At 30.1% G+C, this 7676-nt stretch overlaps 1 non-coding gene across 2 annotated transcripts; it reads right to left on the minus strand.

Moving 5' to 3' along the window:
- Window positions 1–614: 614 nt before the first annotated feature.
- On the minus strand, window positions 615–6965 carry LOC105328451 (uncharacterized). 2 transcript variants are annotated; one of them, XR_010713184.1, is made up of 4 exons: window positions 6938–6965; window positions 4773–4829; window positions 1558–1694; window positions 615–1041 (listed from the first exon to the last, which is right to left on the minus strand). It is a non-coding gene; the product is annotated as an uncharacterized protein (transcript). The 2 variants fall into 2 exon arrangements; XR_004597150.2 differs by lacking the exons at window positions 4773–4829; window positions 6938–6965 and adding an exon at window positions 1826–1869 and having other exon boundaries at window positions 617–1041.
- Window positions 6966–7676: the final 711 nt, after the last annotated feature.

The raw sequence follows: 7676 nt of genomic DNA on the forward strand, positions 1-7676 counted from the left end.
GGACATTAATGAATGATCCACGTACAATCTGTATGTGTGCAGGGTACAAAATTAAATACATGTACTATAAACAATTTCATGGCGTTGAAAAAAGTATTTAATCCTTCATAACTTTTCTTACAAAAAAATGAAATATAAAAATATCAATAACGTATAGACCTGACCAGGCAATATTACACCTTTCGAGGTATCTTCGACATTTCTTAATCTGTCTTTATTTTGTCTCTGAATGTGTTAGCCAACCACCGACATGCCTATCACGACATTGAACAAGTTTGTGACTTCACGTGATGTGATTGTTTCAGACTGGGGATTTAGCAGTCGGAACGCTAGGTAAACAATACTTTGAAATTAAATTAAATACATTTAAAGCGGTTAATTTAATGTATATAATTTGCAGTTTTCAACTTAACTTAAGTTTCAATATATTCAAAAAAGTAAATTTATATTACTATTTTGAGTTAGATAATTTAGAAGAATTTGTAATACCAAATTAATTCAAAGAATAAATCGTAGCATGAAATTAATTTGCTTTTATTATTTTGTTGGCACTTATATTTCTTTGAATTTCAACACCGTCGTGCTTTTTTTTAAAATACAAAACATTTGATAACTTAAAATACTTTATTTATATTGTGCTATAGATATGCTACAATTTTGTTCCTGAAAAGTAACACCAGTTTGCACCGTGGGCATACTGCCCATAATTTTGTCGGGTTCTGATCCACACTTTATCGCCTTTCTTCATTTTGATGTTAGCATGTGAGGTTGTCATAGGATGTCCATCATGACCCCTTCCATCGGCATAGTTATATGTAACACTTTGGCCATTCAGAACAATTTCAGTTACGAAATACTTTCCTGCTGTTGTCGATATTGTCCATGTAAAGGAATAGATTCCGTCCAAAGGTGCTGTAAATATTCCGGAGATATTGTCGTAAGCCTTTCCTTCGTTTAATGAAATTTTATCAAAGATCACAGTCTCTTGGTTCTTCAAGTTTTGCAATGTCTTGGTAAGTGAAGATTGAAAAGCAATCGGATCTATTTTAGGATTAGAAATAAAATACTGTTTAGGAATAAAGAGAATAAATGGAAATAGTTTCAAGGAAAAGAACATAGAAGCAGTTAAAGATGGGTGTCATAATTCTCAATATGAATTATTAACACCAGCTTATAGACTTTTACGTATAATATTAAATGATTTGTACTGTTGCGCATGTTGGGTAAAGCCTGCTCAGGAGTAACACTCTACTATTTTACGTTTTTTTGACTGAGCTTAAAATTCAACAATGAATAATTAAGTTAAACGGGAAGTTGCAACGAATAATTCTTATTACGTACATGTACTTTGCAGCGTTCAATTTCAAAAAAAAATTGCAGAATAAGCTGTGTACCCAGTCAGTTGTATAGTGAAATTTTACTAGTGGACAAGAAAGAGTTTTCATGACGTTTCTACATAGTCATGATTAAGGGTCATGGAGAACCCTGACGATATATAATACCATCTGTTTCGTCAATCATAAAATCAAAAGTTAAAAATGAAATGTTTTTCCAAACCTTTGCAGCGCACATTTTGGAAACCCATTCCATCACATATAGCCTTGTAGTTCTTGTATCTAGTCACCACTTGTTGTGGAGTTTCATGTGCACTTCCCGCCACAAGAAGAGCGAAGCTCATCATCAAATAGCAGATTCTGAAAATGATTTTCAAATTTACAATTAAAATTTTAAAAAAAAACCCAATAACTTAGTAATATTTTGTCATGTGAGAGAGAGAGAGAGAGAGAGAGAGAGAGAGAGAGAGAGAGAGAGAGAGAGAGATTACCTTATCATATTTTTATTAGAAAAACCAACTGTTGTCATTGCCTTGCTAGGGACGAATTTTTATAAAAAAATCTCAACCCACTTTACTATCGAATTACAAACACCTCACGCTAAACGATCATTAGATGGATTTTTTAGCACTTGCGTCAATTTTGAAAGCTTCGCTGGCAACCAATCAAATGAAATCAGCTCACACATTTCCATTTTATCTTCCTTTTTTTTAATAATAATATAAAAAAGGCAGTTGCCTTCCGCTTATCCCAAGTGGCTATTCGAATCTTTTTAATTCATAATTAAGATCCGTGCCTTCATTTAAAGCATTCAATAAGATTCTCAATGAAAAAATATATCAGAGCGTATATTGTAGCAGATATACACTTACTGGTAGGAAAATAACATGTTAGACATGATAAAGAAAAGAACATGAAGGTAGATTAAATTGATTACAAAATTATTACACAAATGATAAATAAACGTTACCTTTGATATTTTTATATTTCCTGAAATTAATTTCTGATTACTCAAGCCCCGAGTTCAATAAGATGAAATAATTGAGACGCAAAAACTATATTATCTAATAATTTTACCATATTGACAATGATTATTTAAAATTCCATTTTTGATCAGAGTGCAAGTTTTAAACAAGAAAATCACATTGCTAAACTTAAAATTAACTGATCATATTTGTATTCTCTTTAATTGTACATATTTTAATATTGGAACTTAAAATCAGGTAGAAAGTGCACTGAAAATGCTTGTACAGTAATATGACACAAGTAATATCATAAGTTTTGAATTTCATTTTGAATATATGGAAACTACTACGTAATGTTTATCAGATAATTCTACCGAGATGAATAATTAACATTTTAACGAAAATACATACAATACGAATAAATAGTCAAACACTAAAATACCACTTCCTGAAATTTTTGAATATGTTTATTGTAGAAACATTAACTTAAATTTAGATCATTAACAACTATAAAGATATTGCTCCATACTAAAAAGAAGAAAAAAACTCCACGGAATTCATCATTAACTAAATTAAGATACAATTTATATTAATCATAATTTTTTTTTCTCAACTCAATAGTGAAGTGTATTTTACACTTGAAACCCGTTTTTAGATACACATTCATACTCTTTTTGATATAAAAACTATTTTTCTACATATATTATATATCAAATACTATTTTGATTAGTTTTAAAAAAAAAATACTATCATATTACAAACAAGTGAAAAATATTAAGCAAAAAACATATCCAGGATTGATTCATGGAGTCAATAATTCCAGAACTTAAATTTTCTTTGGATTGCAAAATAAAGTCCCCTCCTCCATCAAGATCAGCAAGGTAGAAGGACAGGTCAGCATCGCCAGAGGTATTTGATTCTTTCATCTGTCTATCATGTGCTTTTTCTGTGCAATGTTTTAGTTGAAATTGATTTTTTTCTTTTCTTTCCGTTTTTTTATCTTATGTAAAAAACAAAATTGCTGCTAAATTTCTATGGTTATTTCAAGATATACAACGTAAATCCATTAACATTTTGTATTTTTAGTGATTTGGAAGGGAAAGGAAAATATGATGTCCCTTTCAAAATTACCTTAATTATAATTCAGAAAATGCTCCAATTTGTTTTGCATAATGGTTCGATAGTATTATCTTTAATTAAGAATTGTGTATAGATCATTAGATTTTTTCGCACATAACACTGAACATATTTTTTAAAATAATGTTTGGCATACACACTTCTGGAACAGGGACTGTATTTTTTTTTAGCAATTCTCTTATAGTTGCTATCAGTTTATTGTATGCAAGAAACTTTACACTACAGACATATATCAAATTGAAGTCATGTATGTTCATGAAAGAACCATCATTAATGAAAACATTTCTCAAACCATTTTTCATGAAGAATTGCTTTTCTTCCATGTAAGATATTTTTGTAAAAAAAATTGTGGTTCTATATACATATTTGTTTCTAGTTTTGGTGGTTTATCAGAAAAAAAATATCCATGCATCTAAATCATCCTTCAAAAATATATTTTGTACATTTTTAAAATAACTTTTCTTAAAATATTCTTTCACACATAGCACTGTTCTTAATATCTAAGTCTAAAACTAAATGCATGTTACTATTTATTTAATATGATCTTCATCCAAACCAGTTTAAATGACATAATAAATTCTTTGACGTTAATTATCCTAAAACCACCATCTTTAAATTTTTTGAACACACACTCTTTTTAAGGTGTATATTAAGAAATGCAGGGGAGTTACATAAATTGGTAAGGATTTAATGCTTGTATTTAGTACAATTCTTTGCTAAAGCCTTATATTTCTTCGTTATGATGAAATTAAGTGTTGGTGTATTTTAATTCTTATTATCATTTGACTTAAATGTATAAGATGGGGATGAAGTGTGTAAAAACATATACAACATTATTGTTTTAGAATTTTCTGATTTTTCAATTTACTGCAAATTCAAACACATCCGGCGAAATGTTCTCTTTTTACCGAAAAAAAAACAACAAATATGATGCTATTCAAAACTATGATGCTCTCTAAAATACTCGCCTATATTTTTTTTTTTCATGAGAATTGTAATACTGTTCACAGAATGTTAGCCTACATTGGAATTTTAAGGTGTGCTACCAAGTCAGAATGGCAAAGATATTGCATACTCTTTGTATATAACTGTATATTTTACAATAAATTAAAGTAAAAATAATAATACTCATTCTTTTTTTTTTCTTCTTAACTCTTACACTGGAGCTGAAGTCTAAAGCGCTTTTTTCGATTTTGGAAATCATTTTTTTAAGCTTAAAAAAGCATTGTGAAAAGAATGCAGCATATTATTCATTGGTATTAATCTAATTCTAAGGTTATTTTGGGCGATGACAAAGGACATTTAAAAACAATCCACGTACAACTTGTATACTTACACATATGCAGGAGAAATGTCATCAAGAAAATAAATGGAGAAGAGGCACGACAGCAACCTAATTTGCAAAATTTAAGAAATACTTTAATTAATAAATACATATACATGTACTCCTTCATAACTTACTTTTAAAAGAATGAACGATAACACTTCAGTAGACAAATAGATGTTTAGATGAATAGATGAATTATCATATTGGTCACTGTTTTAAAACTTTGCTTGAAAAAAATAGAAAAGAACGTCATTTTTACACCTTACGGAGGTCCTTCAATTTTAACAAAAATATTTATTTCTGATTATTGTCTTTTTGTTTTACTTACTTTTGTATGCAAATGCGTTAACCCATTAGAAAAATGCTGTTTACGATACTGTAATAGCTTGAGACATTACGTGATATTGAATATTCGTTTTAGGGCGTTTACAGTCCGGACTGAAACATAAACAATTATTTGGAAATTTAATATATACCATTATATTTTTTGGAATTATATTGTTTTGTTTATGTAAATTAATGAAAAAAACCCACTAACATTATTTTTTTGAAAACGTTCATTGAATTCGACACATATTGCTTTAAATTTCATAATTTTCATTGTTTATAATGTTGGCGCTGACAGGTCTAAAGCCACTGTCAAGAGTATATTTTTAATGTATTGCCCATATTTGCGACAGTAATAAAGCACATGATGAAAAATTAACAATTTGTGAGTCTTTTTAAAACAAATTTTGGAATAAATTGTTTGTAGCAAGCAGCTTCTTATCTAGATTTGTTGATGATGTAAATCCTAAAAATTGTCTTTTAATCAAACCTTTCCGGAGATCAGAAAATGTCGGGGTGTCATGCAATATGATTACCGATTCTCATCAACATTTATGGTGAACAAAAAATTCTGCAGCGGACAAGTTATGACTGATTGACATAATTTGTCAACACAGTTAATGCTAAATGGTGTCATTTACTAGTACACGTGTATCTTAAATGCTATAATGCAAAACGTACACTCTTATTTGAACTGTTTATAGAAAGGATTGTATTTGCATAATTTTTTTTTTATTTCTGAGTTAATTTTGAAGGTTCTAAGATACCAATTTAACTAAAAGGTTTATTCTTAGTATGAAATGTTTTCATGATTATTCAGTTGGCAAGCAAATTCCTGCATTTCAAAAATAGAAATCAATTGAGTTTTTAAAACTTTTCATGCTTTATTTTAATATCGATATAGGTATGCTACACTTTTACTCCAGAAAAGTTACAGTAATGACCACCATGGGCAAACTGCCCAGCGTTGTCACGGGTTCTGATCCACACTTTATCGCCTTTTGTCATTCTAATGTTAGTATATGAAGTTGTCATAGGATATCAATCGTTACCCCTTCCATCAGCATGGTTATATGCAACTTTGTGGCCATTTCTCACTATTTCAGTGACGAACTATTTTTCAGCTACTGTTAAAATTGTCCACGTAAAGGAATATATTCGTCCAACGGTGCTGTAAATATTCCGGAGATATTGTCGTTAGCGTTTCATTCGTTAAACGAAACTTTATCAAAGATCACAGTCTCTTGGTTCTTCATGTTTTCCAACTGTTTGGTAAGTGAAGATTGGAAAGCAATTGTATCTATTTTAGGATTATACATAAAATACCGTATGGAAAAGAATAAAATGAAAATATTAGAAGAGTTTCAAGCAAAGATACATAGAAGCGATATAAAGTATCAAATTTCTCAATTTGAAGTAATAACATTACGTCTTAGAGTTTTACACATAAATAATTAAAAAAATAATTAAAACTTCATGGTCCGATTTTTTCGCCTTTTACAGTATCAAATGACTTTCCATGCAAACAATTATCTTAGAAAGTTATAGACGTTTGCCTATTTACACCAGCAGAATCGGTCTTCTTTCAAAGTTAGAAATATTCAAAGTAGATAAAAATAAATTCTTTATGGGAAAAAAAAATCCACCAAACAACAAATGAAATGAAACATGCGACTGTTAAGAAAAGGGAACCGTTTGGTTTTGTTCCCCAAATGATTCGGTATATCAACTCCACATAGTATGTCTAACGGTTTTTCAAGTTACAAATAAAATAATCAGTTTATAATTCGTGAGTTCGCTTAGGTTTCCTTCCTAAGAACCAAGTAAGAATTAAATACAGCACTTACGTTCTCAGATTCTCTCAGACGACGCTACGGAACATAAACACTGTATGCTAAAATACCAAACCAAATCCGGTTACCTAAAATCAATCCGGATTGTATAGTTGTATAAAATTTTCCTCGGGCCTATCTGGGCTATATGATTAAAAATACAATCAAAGAATCAAGATACAAAATCACTCTATAACCAACTAACTGTAGACTATTGATTTAAACAAACATTTTTGTTTGCTACCACAGTCAACGACAGCCAACTATCAAATCACTATAAAAGTATAATACCCGGTCAGCTGAAAGTCACCAAGACACTTATTAAGTCACAAAGACGCTATGAAGTCACCAAAACACAAGCTACAGAAACAGGGTTAAGAACTGAGTGGTCTAGCTAACAATTCTGTTGCTTTCCGACAAAGCTGAAATCCCTGTTCTGTAGAACTCTAACCGAAGAGTTTCGCCAGAAGACCGGTTGAGTCGTTCACAGATTGAAAAACTCTCAGAAAGATAGAGTGGTTGTATATATACCCTGCAAGTTCTCACTGATTGGTCTAATCATGCATCATTTCTATTGGGTATACTTATTATCACTGATTAGCCAAAATTGGAGGCATCTGATTGGTAAAACACATGATACCTTTCAATCCGGAAGTAAAATAATTACAGTATGCATCGATTGTAAACAAATTAAACCAAACTTGTGAAATATTAGTTAACAAACAGTACATAAGTTTATTTTTGATTTGCCAAA

This window comes from Magallana gigas, chromosome 4 (genome assembly GCF_963853765.1).
Source record: "Magallana gigas chromosome 4, xbMagGiga1.1, whole genome shotgun sequence".
NCBI classification, from domain to species: domain Eukaryota; kingdom Metazoa; phylum Mollusca; class Bivalvia; order Ostreida; family Ostreidae; genus Magallana; species Magallana gigas.